This window comes from Oncorhynchus mykiss, chromosome 18, assembly GCF_057628025.1.
Source record: "Oncorhynchus mykiss isolate SJ-2025 chromosome 18, ASM5762802v1, whole genome shotgun sequence".
NCBI lineage: Eukaryota > Metazoa > Chordata > Actinopteri > Salmoniformes > Salmonidae > Oncorhynchus > Oncorhynchus mykiss.
The window spans coordinates 81,085,907-81,104,885 of NC_143039.1; positions in this window are offsets into that span (position 1 = coordinate 81,085,907).

Consider the following 18,979-nt stretch of genomic DNA (forward strand, 5'->3'; position numbering starts at 1 on the left):
TCGAAGCAAGCATAGAAGTGATTTAGCTCGTCTGGTAGGCTCGTGTCACTGGGCAGCTCACGGCTGTGCTTCCCTTTGTACATTGACAGGATACCGGGGGCCCGGGGCATTATTTATCCAGTCCGGACACCAGGGGCCTGGGGCTTCATTACAAATCCATATCCTGTCATGTTGCAGTGACTCTTGTGCTTCCAGGTATGTTTATAATGTGTGAAGAAGTTCATACGTTGTGTCCGTAGACCCAAAAAGCAAATCTGGTCTGTCATCCATCTGACCAGCATTATATAGGTAACACTCACCACTAAGCCATCCATCCTCAACCTCCTGTAGGTGTACAGGCAAGCATTGCTGTTCTGCAGAATGAACGAGTCGTGCGTTTCACCTGGCCGCCACATTCAGTGTAAATCACTTAACCTTTCACCTGCACACTAAGAGTGTAAACCTTTTCTGTTCACATACTGTAGTTGAACTCGTTTTGGGACGGTTATTTTATGGCGATGTGGGGGGGGGGGGGGTCTATGCCTCCGTTCGTATTTGGGAACCCATTGATTGCACCATGGTAAAGAAACCCCTCTTGACTTCAGACTGTTGTACCATGGTAAAGAAACCCCTCTATGGTGTATGGAAATTGTACACTAAGACTGTTCTGTAATTTCAACAGTAAAACACTGTAGAATGTACAGAAAAACACCTTAACAATGAATCAAATCAAATTGCATTTGTCACATACATGTGTTTAATAATTAATTAATATCGTTTACATACTGTATCTTGCATTACTCATCTCATATGAACATACTATATTATATTCTACTGTATCTTAGTCTATGCATTACTCATCTCATATGAATATACTAAATCAAATCAAATCAAATCAAATTTTATTTGTCACATACACATGGTTGCAGATGTTAATGCGAGTGTAGCGAAATGCTTGTGCTTCTAGTTCCGGCCATGCAGTAATAACCAACAAGTAATCTAACTAACAATTCCAAAACTACTGTCTTGTACACAGTGTGAGGGGATAAAGAATATGTACATAAGGATATATGAATGAGTGATGGTACAGAGCAGCATAGGCAAGATACAGTAGATGGTATCGAGTACAGTATATACATATGAGATGAGTATGTAAACAAAGTGGCATAGTTAAAGTGGCTAGTGATACATGTATTACATAAGGATACAGTCGATGATATAGAGTACAGTATATACGTATGCATATGAGATTAATAATGTAGGGTAAGTAACATTATATAAGGTAGCATTGTTTAAAGTGGCTAGTGATATATTTACATCATTTCCCATCAATTCCCATTATTAAAGTGGCTGGAGTTGAGTCAGTGTCAGTGTGTTGGCAGCAGCCACTCAATGTTAGTGGTGGCTGTTTAACAGTCTGATGGCCTTGAGATAGAAGCTGTTTTTCAGTCTCTCGGTCCCAGCTTTGATGCACCTGTACTGACCTCGCCTTCTGGATGATAGCGAGGTGAACAGGCAGTGGCTCGGGTGGTTGATGTCCTTGATGATCTTTATGGCCTTCCTGTAACATCGGGTGGTGTAGGTGTCCTGGAGGGCAGGTAGTTTGCCCCCGGTGATGCGTTGTGCAGACCTCACTACCCTCTGGAGAGCCTTACGGTTGAGGGCGGAGCAGTTGCCGTACCAGGCGGTGATACAGCCCGCCAGGATGCTCTCGATTGTGCATCTGTAGAAGTTTGTGAGTGCTTTTGGTGACAAGCCGAATTTCTTCAGCCTCCTGAGGTTGAAGAGGCGCTGCTGCGCCTTCTTCACAATGCTGTCTGTGTGAGTGGACCAATTCAGTTTGTCCGTGATGTTTCGCCGAGGAACTTAAAACTTGCTACCCTCTCCACTACTGTTCCATCGATGTGGATAGGGGGGTGTTCCCTCTGCTGTTTCCTGAAGTCCACAATCATCTCCTTAGTTTTGTTGACGTTGAGTGTGAGGTTATTTTCCTGACACCACACTCCGAGGGCCCTCACCTCCTCCCTGTAGGCCGTCTCGTCGTTGTTGGTAATCAAGCCTACCACTGTTGTGTCGTCCGCAAACTTGATGATTGAGTTGGAGGCGTGCGTGGCCACGCAGTCGTGGGTGAACAGGGAGTACAGGAGAGGGCTCAGAACGCACCCTTGTGGGGCCCCAGTGTTGAGGATCAGCGGGGGTTGTTGCCTACCCTCACCACCTGGGGGCGGCCCGTCAGGAAGTCCAGTACCCAGTTGCACAGGGCGGGGTCGAGACCCAGGGTCTCGAGCTTGATGACGAGCTTGGAGGGTACTATGGTGTTGAATGCCGAGCTGTAGTCAATGAACAGCATTCTCACATAGGTATTCCTCTTGTCCAGATGGGTTAGGGCAGTGTGCAGTGTGGTTGAGATTGCATCGTCTGTGGACCTATTTGGGCGGTAAGCAAATTGGAGTGGGTCTAGGGTGTCAGGTAGGGTGGAGGTGATATGGTCCTTGACTAGTCTCTTAAAGCACTTCATGATGACGGAAGTGAGCGCTACGGGGCGGTAGTCGTTTAGCTCAGTTACCTTAGCTTTCTTGGGAACAGGAACAATGGTGGACCTCTTGAAGCATGTGGGAACAGCAGACTGGTATAGGGATTGATTGAATATGTCCGTAAACACACCGGCCAGCTGGTCTGCGCATGCTCTGAGGGCGCGGCTGGGGATGCCGTCTGGGCCTGCAGCCTTGCGAGGGTTAACACGTTTAAATGTCTTACTCACCTCGGCTGCAGTGAAGGAGAGACCGCAAGTTTTCGTTGCAGGCCGTGTCAGTGGCACTGTATTGTCCTCAAAGCGGGCAAAAAAGTTATTTAGTCTGCCTGGGAGCAGGACATCCTGGTCCGTGACTGGGCTGGATTTCTTCCTGTAGTCCGTGATTGACTGTAGACCCTGCCACATGCCTCTTGTGTCTGAGCCGTTGAATTGAGATTCTACTTTGTCTCTGTACTGACGCTTAGCTTGTTTGATAGCCTTGCGGAGGGAATAGCTGCACTGTTTGTATTCGGTCATGTTACCAGACACCTTGCCCTGATTAAAAGCAGTGGTTCGCGCTTTCAGTTTCACGCGAATGCTGCCATCAATCCACGGTTTCTATATTATATTCTACTGTATCTTAGTCTATGCATTACTCATCTCCTATGAATATATTATATTCTATTCTACTGTATCTTAGTCTATGCCGCTCTGACATCGCTCGTCCAAATATTCATGTATTCTTAATTCCTCATTCCTTTACTTTAGATTGTTTGATATTACTTGTTAGATATTACAGCATTGTTGGAGCTAGGAACACAAGCATTTAGTTAGATACTACTGCACTGTTGGATACTACTGCACTGTTGGATACTACTGCACTGTCAGATACTACTGCACTGTTGGAGCTAGGAACACATGCATTTAGTTAGATATTACTGCATTGTTAGAGCTAGAAACACCAGCATTTAGTTAGATTTTTCTGCACTGTTGGAGCTAGGAACACAAGCATTTAGTTAGATATTACTGCATTGTTAGAGCTAGAAACACAAGCATTTAGTTAGATACTACTGCGCTGTCGGAGCTAGAAACACAAGCATTTATTTAGATACTACTGCACTGTTGGAGCTAGGAACACAAGCATTTAGTTAGATACTACTGCACTGTCGGAGCTAGAAACACAATAATTTAGTTAGATACTACTGCACTGTCGGAGCTAGAAACACAAGCATTTCGCTAAACCCGCAATAACATCTGCTAAAGTTACATTATTAAAGTAACTAGTCATCCATTTATTAAAGTGGTTTCAATGTAGGCAGCAGTCGCTCTGTGCTAGTGATGGCTATTTAACAGTTTGATGGCCTTGAGATAGAAGCTGTTTTTCAGTCTCTCAGTCCCAGCTTAGATGCACCTGTACTGACCTCGCCTTCTGGATGATAGCGGGGTGAACAGGCAGTGGCTCGGGTGGTTGTTGTCCTTGATGATCATTTTGGCCTTCCTGTGACATCGGGCGCTGTAGGTGTCCTGGAGGGCAATTAGTTTTCCCCCGGTGATGCGATGGGCTGACCGCACCACCCTCTGGACAGCCCTGCGGTTGTAGGCAGTGCAGTTGCTAGCCAGTATGTTAGCTATTATTATTATTACTATTATTATTGGCAAGTTTATGGCTACTTAGTGAGCAAGGTTATCGTGACAAACAATTGTAGCCATGGCTGACGCTTAGTGATCAAATGATAAACATGTTCTGGTCATGGTTAACCATATTGTTTTTCAGAAAAGGTGTAAACCTAAAAAACAAAACGCATGTCCATGTCCTCTTTTTTTCAAGATGTTGTCGATTTAAACAGACAGAATACATTGTTTTGATTTCAATCAGTAACTATCAGACAGTGTTGAGGAGCTGTTCCCCACTGACCAACAATCAGTAACTATCAGACAGTGTTGAGGAGCTGTTCCCCACTGACCAACAATCAGTAACTATCAGACAGTGTTGAGGAGCTGTTCCCCACTGACCAACAATCAGTAACTATCAGACAGTGTTGAGGAGCTGTTCACCACTGACCTACAATCAGTAACTATCAGACAGTGTTGAGGAGCTGTTCCCCAATGACCTACAATCAGTAACTATCAAGACAGTGTTGAGGAGCTGTTCCCCAATGACCTACAATCAGTAACTATCAGACAGTGTTGAGGAGCTGTTCACCACTGACCTACAATCAGTAACTATCAGACAGTGTTGAGGAGCTGTTCACCACTGACCTACAATCAGTAACTATCAGACAGTGTTGAGGAGCTGTTCACCACTGACCAACAATCAGTAACTATCAGACAGTGTTGAGGAGCTGTTCCCCACTGACCTACAATCAGTAACTATCAGACAGTGTTGAGGAGCTGTTCCCCAATGACCTACAATCAGTAACTATCAGACAGTGTTGAGGAGCTGTTCCCCACTGACCAACAATCAGTAACTATCAGACAGTGTTGAGGAGCTGTTCCCCACTGACCTACAATCAGTAACTATCAGACAGTGTTGAGGAGCTGTTCCCCAATGACCTACAATCAGTAACTATCAAGACAGTGTTGAGGAGCTGTTCCCCACTGACCAACAATCAGTAACTATCAGACAGTGTTGAGGAGCTGTTCCCCACTGACCAACAATCAGTAACTATCAGACAGTGTTGAGGAGCTGTTCACCACTGACCTACAATCAGTAACTACCAAGACAGTGTTGAGGAGCTGTTCCCCACTGACCAACAATCAGTAACTATCAGACAGTGTTGAGGAGCTGTTCCCCACTGACCTACAATCAGTAACTAGCAAGACAGTGTTGAGGAGCTGTTCCCCACTGACCAACAATCAGTAACTATCAGACAGTGTTGAGGAGCTGTTCCCCACTGACCAACAATCAGTAACTACCAAGACAGTGTTGAGGAGCTGTTCCCCACTGACCAACAATCAGTAACTATCAGACAGTGTTGAGGAGCTGTTCCCCACTGACCAACAATCAGTAACTATCAGACAGTGTTGAGGAGCTGTTCCCCACTGACCAACAATCAGTAACTACCAAGACAGTGTTGAGGAGCTGTTCCCCACTGACCTACAATCAGTAACTATCAAGAGTGTTGAGGAGCTGTTCCCCACTGACCAACAATCAGTACTTGCAATCCCAACAAGGCCTTATGCAGTGAAATTGCGAAATCCATTGTAAAGCAGTACACAAAGACTTTTGGACGAGGAAGGAGAACCACTTGGCATTGGGTACCACTTCCTGTTCACTAACATTAAAACCAGAGTGGAACACAAAAATTGCAACCGCACGTTAGATAGATTCCGTAGACCCAAGAGGAAGAGGAAGTCAGTGGACAGGCTAAAACAGCAAGATCCAAGGTTGACAGTTATAGCTGCATAGACCCAAGAGGAAGAGGAAGTCAGTGGACAGGCTAAAACAGTAAGATCCAAGGTCGACAGTTACAGCTGCATAGACCCAAGAGGAAGAGGAAGTCAGTGGACAGGCTAAAACAGTAAGATCCAAGGTCGACAGTTACAGCTGCATGGACCCAAGAGGAAGAGGAAGTCAGTGGACAGGCTAAAACAGTAAGATCCAAGGTCGACAGTTATAGCTGCATAGACCCAAGAGGAAGAGGAAGTCAGTGGACAGGCTAAAACAGTAAGATCCAAGGTCGACAGTTACAGCTGCATAGACCCAAGAGGAAGAGGAAGTCAGTGGACAGGCTAAAACAGTAAGATCCAAATCTCGACAGTTATAGCTGCATAGACCCAAGAGGAAGAGGAAGTCAGTGGACAGGCTAAAACAGTAAGATCCAAGGTCGACAGTTATAGCTGCATAGACCCAAGAGGAAGAGGAAGTCAGTGGACAGGCTAAAACAGTAAGATCCAAATCTCGACAGTTATAGCTGCATAGACCCAAGAGGAAGAGGAAGTCAGTGGACAGGCTAAAACAGTAAGATCCAAGGTCGACAGTTATAGCTGCATAGACCCAAGAGGAAGAGGAAGTCAGTGGACAGGCTAAAACAGTAAGATCCAAGGTCGACAGTTACAGCTGCATAGACCCAAGAGGAAGAGGAAGTCAGTGGACAGGCTAAAACAGTAAGATCCAAATCTCGACAGTTATAGCTGCATAGACCCAAGAGGAAGAGGAAGTCAGTGGACAGGCTAAAACAGTAAGATCCAAATCTCGACAGTTATAGCTGCATAGACCCAAGAGGAAGAGGAAGTCAGTGGACAGGCTAAAACAGTAAGATCCAAATCTCGACAGTTATAGCTGCATCAACTGGCAACCAAAGGACCTTCCAGAGAAAGAAACCCCAGACTCCCTGGAAAACAAGAGTCAGGTCATTGCGACCATTTTCAGCTGTGTGGGCCCCAGAGTTGCAGACAAGAACTTCTACCTGTCACGCCCTGGCCATAGAGAGGCTTTTATTCTCTATTTTGGTTAGACTCCTGAACAGCTAATCAAAGGGCTACCCAGACCCCTCTTCTACGCTGCTGCTACTCTCTGTTTATTATCTATGCATAGTCACCTTAACTCTACCGACATGTACCTATTACCTCAATTACCTCGATTAACCTGTGCCCCCGCACATGGACTCGGTACCCCCTGTATATAGCCCCCACACATGGACTCTGTACCGGTACCCCCTGTATATAGCCCCCACACATGGACTCTGTACCGGTACCCCCTGTATATAGCCCCCACACATGGACTCTGTACCGGTACCCCCTGTATATAGCCCCCACACATGGACTCTGTACCGGTACCCCCTGTATATAGCCCCCGCACATGGACTCTGTACCGGTACCCCTGTATATAGTCTCCACACATGGACTCTGTACCGGTACCCCCTGTATATAGCCCCCGCACATGAACTCTGTACCGGTACCCCCTGTATATAGCCCCCGCACATGGACTCTGTACCGGTACCCCCTGTATATAGTCTCCACACATGGACTCTGTACCGGTACCCCCTGTATATCGCCCCCGCACATGGACTCTGTACCGGTACCCCCTGTATATAGTCTCCACACATGGACTCTGTACCGGTACCCCCTGTATATAGTCTCCACACATTGACTCTGTACCGGTACCCCCTGTATATAGCCTCCACATTGACTCTGTACCGGTACCCCCTGTATATCGCCCCCGCACATTAACTCTGTACCGGTACCCCCTGTATATAGTCTCCACACATGGACTCTGTACCGGTACCCCCTGTATATCGCCCCCGCACATTAACTCTGTACCGGTACCCCCTGTATATACCCTCACTATTGTTATTTTAATGCTGCTGTTAACTTATTCGTAACTTTTATTTTCTATTTGTTATTTATACATTTTTTACTTCACATTTTATTTTATATTAATATTTTTACTTCTTAATGCATTGTTGGTTAAGGGCTTGTAAAGTAAGCATTTTACTGTAAGGTTCTGTTCCTTGCATGTGACAAACTACATTTTGATTTGATTTGACGAAGCTGACATACACTTATCTACAACACATAATCAACACTTGTCCTCCTCCAAGCTTCAGTGACCTCCAGGAACAGTGGCCTTTCCTTTTCACCAAGTTATGGCTCTGTGACCACTTCAATACCCTCACTGGCATCGAGATGGACAGTCGCCTGACTCAAGCTGTCCTGAACAAGGGTAAGAGAATTGTCACTTTTTTAAAAGCCAAGGGGAGGAGAGAGATCCAGCACCTTCTGAATGAAATCGACGGTTACGTCAGAGGCAACGTCAGAGGCAACGTCAGAGGCAACGACTATCTAACCGCCACTACTGCCATTATTTTGCTGATGGAGGGGGACTCTGGCAGCGCTGAACAGGAGGGGGACTCTGGCAGCGCTGAACAGGAGGGGGACTCTGGCAGCGCTGAACAGGAGGGGGACTCTGGCAGCGCTGAACAGGAGGGGGACTCTGGCAGCGCTGAACAGGAGGGGGACTCTGGCAGCGCTGAACAGGAGGGGGACTCTGGCAGCGCTGAACAGGAGGGGGACTCTGGCAGCGCTGAACAGGAGGGGGACTCTGGCAGCGCTGAACAGGAGGGGGACTCTGGCAGCGCTGAACAGGAGGGGGACTCTGGCAGCGCTGAACAGGAGGGGGACTCTGGCAGCGCTGAACAGGAGGGGGACTCTGGCAGTGCTGAACAGGAGGGGCACTCTGGCAGCGCTGAACAGGAGGGAGATTCTGGCAGCGCTGAACAGGAGGGGAGACTCTGGCAGCGCTGAACAGGAGGGGAGACTCTGGCAGCGCTGAACAGGAGGGGAGACTCTGGCAGCGCTGAACAGGAGGGGAGACTCTGGCAGCGCTGAACAGGAGGGGAGACTCTGGCAGCGCTGAACAGGAGGGGAGACTCTGGCAGCGCTGAACAGGAGGGGCACTCTGGCAGCGCTGAACAGGAGGGGCACTCTGGCAGCGCTGAACAGGAGGGGCACTCTGGCAGCGCTGAACAGGAGGGGCACTCTGGCAGCGCTGAACAGGAGGGGGACTCTGGCAGCGCTGAACAGGAGGGGGACTCTGGCAGCGCTAGACAGAAGGGGGATTCTGGCAGCGCTGAACAGGCGGGAGCGCCTGTAGGGAGGAGACGGAGAGACAGCCTGTTACGAGGGGCTGCCACCGGAGGGCTGGTGCGTGGAGGAGGCACCGGATAGACCGGCCCGTGGAGGCGCACTATAGGTCTTGAGCACAGAGCCTGCCCTTACCTTACCTGGTTGAAGGCTCCCCGTAGCCAGGCCAGTGCGGCGAGGTGGAATAGCCCGCACCGGGGACACCATGCATAGGTAGGGCTGGTGCTATGTACCCCAGCCCGAGGAGACGCACTGGAGACCAAATGCGCTGAGCCGGCTTCATGGCACCTGGCTCGATGCCCACTCTAGCCCGGCCGATACGAGGCGCTGCGATATGACGCACCGGGCTATGCCTGCGCACCGGGGACACCGCGCGCCTCACTGCATAATACGGTGCCTGCCCGGTCCCTCTCTCTCCACGGTAAGCATGGGGAGTTGGCGCAGGTTTCCTACCTGACTTCGCCACACTCCCCCGTGTGCCATCCCCCAATACATTTTTGGGGCTGCCTCTCGTCCCAGCCGCGCTGCCGTGCTAGCTCCTCATAATGCCGCCTCTCGGCTTTTGCTGCCTCCAGCTCTGCCTTGGGGCGGCGATATTCCCCATTCTGTGCCCAGGGTCCCTTGCCGTCAAGTATCTCCTCCCAAGTCCAGGAGTCCGGAGTGCTGCCTGTTACCACGCTGCTTGGTCCATTGGTGGTGGGTGATTTTGTAACTGTACCGGGCTTATTCCTGGGAAGGAGAGGCGGACCAAAATGCAGCGTGGTTATAATTCATGGTTCTTTAATGATGAAACTATACATGAATACAACTACAAAACAAGAAACGTGAAAACCCGAAACAGTCCCGTGTGGTACAAACACTGACACAGGAGACAACCACCCACAAAACCCAACACAAAACAGGCTACCTAAATATGGCTCCCAATCAGAGACAATGACTAACACCTGCCTCTGATTGAGAACCATATCAGGCCCAAACACAGAAACAGACAAACAAGACATCCAACATAGAATGCCCACTCAGATCACACCTGACCAAACAAAACATAGAAACATACAAAGCAAACTATGGTCAGGGTGTGACAGTAACGGTCTTCTTCCTCCTCTGAAGAGGAGCAGTAGGAAGGATTGGAGGACCAATGCGCAGCGTGGTACGTGTTCATGATTATTTTAATAGAACACTGAAAAATACAAAAACCGAAACAGTTCCGTGTGGAACACACAGACACAGAAAATAATCACCCACACCACACAGGTGGGAAAGGCTACCTAACTATGATTCTCAATCAGAGATAACTAATGACACCTGCCTCTGATTGAGAACCATACTAGGCCAAACACAAAAACACCACATAGAAAAAGGAACATAGACAACCCACCTAACTCAAGCCCTGACCATACTAAAACAAAGATATAACAAAAGAACTAAGGTCAGAAAGTGACACTCTCCCTGTCCGAGTCTGTAATACCAACATGTTTTCAGCAGACCACCGTGTGATCACGCTCTCTTCGAGGCTAGCAACACTGAGACATGCATGAGAGCATCACCTGTTCCGGACAACTGTGTGATCACGCTCTCCATAGCCGACGTGAGTAAGACCTTAAAACTGGTCAACATACACAAGGCTGCGGGGCCAGACGGATTACCAAGACGTGTGCTCCGGGCATGTGGAGACCAACTGGCAGGTGTCTTCACTGACATTTTCAACATGTCCCTGATTGAGTCTGCAATATCAACATGCTTCAAGTAGACCATCATAGTGCCTGTGTCCAAAAACACTAAGGTAACCTGCCTAAATGACTACCGATCCGTAGCACTCACGTCTGTAGCCATGAGGTGCTTTGAAAGGCTGGTAATGGCTCACATCAACACCATTGTCCTAGGAACTCTAGACCCACTCCAATTTGCATACCGCCCCAACATATCCACAGATGATACAATCTCTCTAGTACTCCACACTGCCCTTTCCCATCTGGACACAAGGAACACCTATGTGAGAATGCTATTCATTGACTACAACTCAGCGTTCAACATCATAGTACCCTCAAAGCTCATCAATAAGCTAAGGACCCTGGGACTAAATGCTTCCCTCTGCAACTGGATCCTGGACTTCCTGACGGGCCACCACCAGGTGGTGAGGGGAGGTTACAAATCCTCCACCACGCTGATCCTCAACACTGGGGTCCCTCAGGGGTGAGTGTTCAGTCCCCTCCTGCATTCCCTGTTTACTCATGATGCATGGCCAGGCACGACTCCAACACCATCATTAAGTTTGCTGATGACACAACAGTGGTAGGCCTGATCACTGACAACGATGAGACAGCCTATAGGGAGGAGGCCAGAGACCTGACCATGTGGTGCAATGACAACAACCTCTCCCTTAACGTGATCAAGACAAAGGAGATGATAGTGGACTCCAGGAACAAGAGGACCGAGCATGCCCCTATTCTCATCGACGGGGCTGCAGTGGAGCAGGTTGCGAGCTTCCTAAGTTCCTTAGTGTCCAAATCACCTACAAACTAACACGGTCCAAGCACACCACGACAGTCGTGAAGAGGTCACGACAAAACCTATTCCCCCTCAGGAAAATATATCGGTACCGGAGTGACAAGTCTAGGTCCAAGAGGCTTCTAAACAGTTTCTACCCCCTAGCCCTTCCACTCTGCTGCTATTCTCTGTTATTATCTATGCATTGCCAATTGAGGTAATACACAATTGCCTCAACACCAGTGCCCCCCCGCACATTGACACATTGACTCTGTACCGGTACCCCCTGTATATAGCCCCGCTATTGTTATTTACTGCTGCTCTTTAATTATTTAGTTATTCTTATCTCACCTTTTGTAATGTCTTTTTTTTAACTAGCATTGTTGGTTAAGGGCTTATAAGTGTGCATTTGATGTTGTATTCGGCGCTTGTGACAAATAACATTTGATTTGATTTGTATTTTCTAACAAAAGCACTAAGATGGTTTGAATCATATCTCAACAACAGGGAACATGTCTACAGCTCAGAAAAGCAGAATGTGTGTCCCGCTAGGATCGGTTATAGGTCTGCTTCTTTTTAGTTTATACATAAGGTCTTCCTGAGGAATGTCCAGATGTCTGCTGACAACACTGTAGTTTATGCGGCAGGAAAAACATGTCTTGTGGTGTTGACACAACATATGGTTTCAAATGTAAAATGGCTTGATAACTCATGCTTGACATTGAATATAAAGAAGACCTCTGGTGACATCAAGATGGTGGCCCATTGTGGCCCATACTACAAGTTTCTCCTATACCCATCGAAATAAACATAATTTTATTTACCAGTTTTAACGAGTGTCAAGCTGCTGTTGTTGTCTACTAGCCAGCATAAACTAGCTAGCCGGGAAGGGTTCTACAGGACGGCTGGCTGAACTAGCTAGCTGGGGAAGGTTCTTCAGGATGACTGACTGAACTAGCTAGCTGGGAAGGGTTCAGCAGGACATCTGACTGAACTGACTGAAATCCATTCGTCTCCACTCCACTCTCAGCTATGCGACATACGTCATACATTTGGGAGCCAGGTGGGAAGGTTCTAGCGAGGTGGGAAGGTTCTAGCCAGGTGGGAAGGTTCTAGCCAGGTGCGAAGGTTCTAGCCAGGTGGGAAGGTTCTAGCCAGGTGGGAAGGTTCTAGCCAAGTGTGTCCGTATTGCCTAGCTGGGGAAGGTTCTAGCCAGGTGGGAAGGTTCTAGCCAGGTGTGTCCGTATTGCCTAGCTGGGGAAGGTTCTAGCCAGGTGAGAAGGTTCGAGCCAGGTGTGAAGGTTCTAGCCAGGTGTGTCCGTATTGCATCTCAATAACAAGGAAAACACGTTGAGATAAAGACTTCACATTTTATGAAATTATCTCAGTGAGTAAATTAGCAAACATACACGGTCTAATAATAACTTTTGATTGGCAAAATTATAATTCATGAATATTATTAATTGGGCGGCAGGTAGCCTAGTGGTTAGAAGGTTGGGTCCAGTAACCAGCAGGTAGCCTAGTGGTTAGAGTGTTGGGCCAGTAACCAGCAGGTAGCCTAGTGGTTAGAGAGTTGGGTCCAGTAACCAGCAGGTAGCCTAGTGGTTAGAGCATTGGGCCAGTTACCGAAAGGTTGCTAGATCGAATCCCTGAGCTGACATGGTAAAAATGTGTCGTTCTGCCCCTGAACAAGGCAGTTAACCCAATGTTCCTATGCCATCATTGTATATAAGAATGTGTTCTTTACTGACTTGCCTCGTTAAATAATACAATTATAAATACTTATTTTTACCGAGAGTTTGGCGCCAAACACATCACCAACATCCCCATCACATTCTGTAGTCTCTTCACAAGTAAACATCAATGATACTTCGGCCATTATACAACCATCAAGTGTTTTTCTCATACCCAATAAAGTTTTTCTCAATGGCTCATTATGAGGGCAGGGTGGGAGAGTTTGCCCAGCTCTCTCAACAGCCAAAGAGACACATTGGTCTGTTGGTCATCACATAAATGCTGTATCCAGGTTTTAGAACTACTTACTCCAACCACCTCGCGCCCCGGGTATTCAGCCAATCAGTGGCCACCGCTAGGTTTTAGGTCACCTCTTCATCAGTATTTATCAGTAGATCATTAGTCGGGTTCATTACTGTACTGTTTGTTTATGTGGAGGCTTTCACGACGAAAACAATTCTTGGTCGACCGAAAGTTGTCTGTTCTTTTAACCAATCGATTGGTCGACATTTTAAAACGGTGTATTTTTCCACATATAGACACACCTTATGTGTTTTAATAAAATCAGCTATATGCTTGTCTGGTGCTGTTTGATGAAATTCAGACACAAATGACTCGAGGGAGTCAGAGATAAAGATAAACCAGGATAACTTTAACCTGACCCGACCATTCTCCACACCGTTCCTGCTGGCTTTCGCAGATTCTGCTATTACTCTCCTGAAGTTGCTATTTATCTTACCATTCCTAGCGATCTGCGTGGCAATTATGGTTTTCTTATGCACATTTTTGTGGAACAGTTTAATTTAATTTATACATCTCACAATCATTGTCATGTGGTTCATCAAAATTCTATCGAAATCTAAATGAAAATGGCACAAAACTAAAAAAGTTGCCAACTATGTAAAAATAGTCTACATAAAGCCAATAAATAAAAACATTGCAGCCTGCAGGTAGAACATATCCTGTTAAAAATAAGTATCCTATAAATCACATTGGCTACACATGGCCTGTCAGCAACGAGCTGGAAACATTGTATAAAATATAAACTTGGGTCCTGCCGAATATATAAAAAATATTCTGGTCCCTCAGAATTTCCTGCACCAGCGAGCTCAGGACAGACACAGCTGGAAGCTATTTTGAGCAAAAGATAATAAAAGGAATAAAACATCTTTGTCGACCAAACAATCGACCAGTTGACAAATTGGGGTCTGCCCTAATGTGTAGGCCTATGACCTCCATTCATCTGTTTTCTAACCTTCTCTCTTTCTGTGTTTTGATTGGTTGCCTGGTGGCATTGTGTTTCAAAGGACAGATCACTTCAATAGAGGCCCTCTCACATAATAGTCCTCCTTCGCTTCACAGTCTCTTCTCTTTCCTCTTTCTCCTCTCTACTCTCCTCTCTCAATCTCTCTCCTCTGTCCTCTCACATCCTCTTACTCCATCTCTCTTTTCAGAAAGACGCATGTGAAGTGAAGCAGTTGAACAAAAGGAGCGAACGGTCAGTACAGTTCTGCTACACACATGTGCAACGCGGCACAGCATGAAATAATCAGAATAACAATTGCTTCACTCATCACTCTAATGTGGAGGGAGAAAGAAGAGAGAGAGAGAGACAGAGAGAGAGAGAGAGAGGGGGGGGGGGAGTGAGCTTTCTTCCTTTAGGATACAAACCAAAGGTATTCTCATGACAATCAAGCCAAAACATACAAACAGACTTCATGCATTTACACACCTGTGACACACACACACACACACACACACACAATCTGTGTTCTTATGAACAAAGAAAACATAGATGGGTTCAGACTGATAAGGCCTTTAGATGGGTTCAGACTGAAGAGTAGGGATTCATGGCAATAAATAGGCCATAGAGGTGAAATAATGACAATTTAGCATTAACACTGGATGGAAAGACGTGCAGATGGTGATGTGTAAGTAGAGATACTGGGGTCCAAAAGAGCAAGAGGGTAAGTAATAATATGTGGATGAGGTAGTTGGATGGGCTATTTACAGATTGGCTGTGTACAGGTACAGTGATCGATAAGCTGCTCTGACAGCTGATGCTTAAAGTTAGTGAGGGAGATATGAGTCTCCAGCTTCAGAGATTTTTGCCGTTCGTTCCAGTCATTGGCAGCAGAGAACTGGAAGGAAAGGCGACCAAAGGAAGTGTTGTCTTTGGGGATGACCAGTGAAATATACCTGCTGGAGCGGGTGTTACAGGTGGGTGTTGCTATGGTGACTAGTGAGCTGAGATAAGGCGGGGCTTTACCTAGCAAAGACTTATAGATGACTTGGAGCCTATGGGTTTGGCGACGAATATGTAGGGAGGGCCAGCCAAAGAGAGTATACAGGTCGCGATTCAGAAGGCTTGGGTTAAGTGCGGAAGACACATTTCAGTTGAAGGCGTTAAGTTGTACAGCTGACTAGGTATCATTAGGTTCCTGTATTGGAATTATATTGAATTCTGCTTATGTCACGCTATACCACAATTGACATGAAAGTTAAAATGCAGAGACCGATGAGTGCTTTTGACCAAGAAGTGACAGGTTGGTGTGAAATCGCCATGGCGCTCTATCAGCACCATGGACAGCACTCTACACACTAAAGAAAGGCAGTTGAAAACCTAGGCTGGCTAAGGAAGTCATTTTGCCATTCCATACCCTAGGTTTGTGCTGAAATGATGTCACTGGCTTTCCCTTAATATTTAATATGCTCTTCAAGCGGAGCCTGCTGGAGCTCGGCAGCGTCATCGTGGTTTGATTTCTGACATCCATGGAGGCAGTGGCAGATTAGTTAGAGCTAAATAGGCAAGCAACACTAATATATTTTACAGTTAGCTAAGAAGCTAACTGAACTCTGGAGTGGTGGGGCGTGAGGCAGAGTTGAGTGAAGCAGCTAAGAAGCTAACTGAACTCTGGAGTGGTGTGGCTTGAGGCAGAGTTGAGTGAAGCAGCTAAGAAGCTAACTGAACTCTGGATTGGTGTGGCTTGAGGCAGAGTTGAGTGAAACAGCTAAGAAGCTAGCTGAACTCTGGAGTGGTGTGGCTTGAGGCAGAGTTGAGTGAAGCAGCTAAGAAGCTAACTGAACTCTGGAGTGGTGGGGCGTGAGGCAGAGTTGAGTGAAGAAGCTAAGAAGCTAACTGAACTCTGTAGTGGTGGGGCGTGAGGCAGAGTTGAGTGAAGCAGCTAAGAAGCTAACTGAACTCTGGAGTGGTGTGGCTTGAGGCAGAGTTGAGTGAAGCAGCTAAGAAGCTAACTGAACTCTGGAGTGGTGTGGCTTGAGGCAGAGTTTAGATTACCACGCTATTCACTTAGCCTACCACGTTATTCATGTAGCGTACCAGTTATTCACGTAGCCTACCATGGTATTCAATTAGAATACCACGTTATTCACTTAGCCTACTAGTTATTCACCTAGCCTACCACGTTATTCAATGGGCCTACCAGTTATTCACGTAGCCTACCATGGTATTCAATTAGAATACCACGTTATTCACTTAGCCTACCAGTTATTCACCTAGCCTACCACATTATTCAATGGGCCTACCAGTTATTCACGTAGCCTACCATGGTATTCAATTAGAATACCACGTTATTCACTTAGCCTACCAGTTATTCACCTAGCCTACCACGTTATTCAATGGGCCTACCAGTTATTCACGTAGCCTACCATGGTATTCAATTAGATTACCACGCTATTCACTTAGCCAACCACGTTATTCACATAGCCTACTAGTTATTCAAATAGAATACCACGTTATTCACTTAGACTACCACGTTATTCACTTAGCCAACCACGTTATTCACATAGCCTACTAGTTATTCAAATAGAATACCACGTTATTCACTTAGACTACCACGTTATTCACTTAGCCTACCACGTTATTCAGATAGCCTACTAGTTATTCAAATAGAATACCACGTTATTCACTTAGCCTACCACATTATTCAATTAGCATAACAGAAATGAGCAGCGCTTCCCCCCAGCTCTTAATTTAAACCCAAAGGTGTCATACCGAACCACCCAGTGGCTTTCCATAGCCCCCCTACATAAAAACCTACACACAGTCCTAATGGGCTCTGTCCATGGTGCTGATACAGCTCAGTGGATATTCAGATTTCACGCCAACCTGTCACTTAAACATTTTAACATTTTTATAAAGGGACACACAACTAAAACTGAGGAGTTCCTTGTGGAGTCGGGCCTGCAAGCAGAGCTGTTTTTATCAAGACACAAATATCCTGCGCTTTATCTTTTGGTGCACAAGGCGTACAGACACAGCTTGGTTACATTGTAACTGTGAATCATACAGACACAACTTGGTTACATTGTAACTGTGAATCATACAGACACGGCTTGGCTACATTGTAACCGTGAATCATACAGACACGGCTTGGCTACATTGTAACCGTGAATCATACAGACACGGCTTGGCTACATTGTAACCGTGAATCATACAGACACGGCTTGGCTACGTTGTAACCGTGAATCATACAGACACAACTTGGTTACATTGTAACTGTGAATCATACAGACACAACTTGGTTACATTGTAACCGTGAATCATACAGACACAACTTGGCTACATTGTAACTGTGAATCATACAGACACAACTTGGCTACATTGTAACTGTGAATCATACAGACACAACTTGGCTACATTGTAACTGTGAATCATACAGACACAACTTGGCTACATTGTAACTGTGAATCATACAGACACAACTTGGCTACATTGTAACTGTGAATCATACAGACACAACTTGGCTACATTGTAACTGTGAATCATACAGACACAACTTGGTTACATTGTAACTGTGAATCATACAGACACAACTTGGCTACATTGTAACTGTGAATCATACAGACACGGCTTGGCTACATTGTAACTGTGAATCATACAGACACAACTTGGCTACATTGTAACTGTGAATCATACAGACACAACTTGGCTACATTGTAACTGTGAATCATACAGACACGGCTTGGCTACATTGTAACTGTGAATCATACAGACACAACTTGGCTACATTGTAACTGTGAATCATACAGACACAACCTGGCTACATTGTAACCGTGAATCATACAGACACGGCTTGGCTACATTGTAACTGTGAATCATACAGACGCAACTTGGCTACATTGTAACTGTGAATCATACAGACACAACTTGGCTACATTGTAACTGTGAATCATACAGACACGGCTTGGCTACATTGTAACCGTGAATCATACAGACACAACTTGACTACATTGTAACTGTGAATCATACAGACACAACTTGGCTACATTGTAACTGTGAATCATACAGACACAACTTGGTTACATTGTAACTGTGAATCATACAGACACAACTTGGCTACATTGTAACTGTGAATCATACAGACACGGCTTGGCTACATTGTAACTGTGAATCATACAGACACAACTTGGCTACATTGTAACTGTGAATCATACAGACACGGCTTGGCTACATTGTAACTGTGAATCATACAGACACAACTTGGCTACATTGTAACTGTGAATCATACAGACACAACCTGGCTACATTGTAACTGTGAATCATACAGACACGGCTTGGCTACATTGTAACTGTGAATCATACAGACACGGCTTGGATACATTGTAACCGTGAATCATACAGACACAACTTGGCTACATTGTAACCGTGAATCATACAGA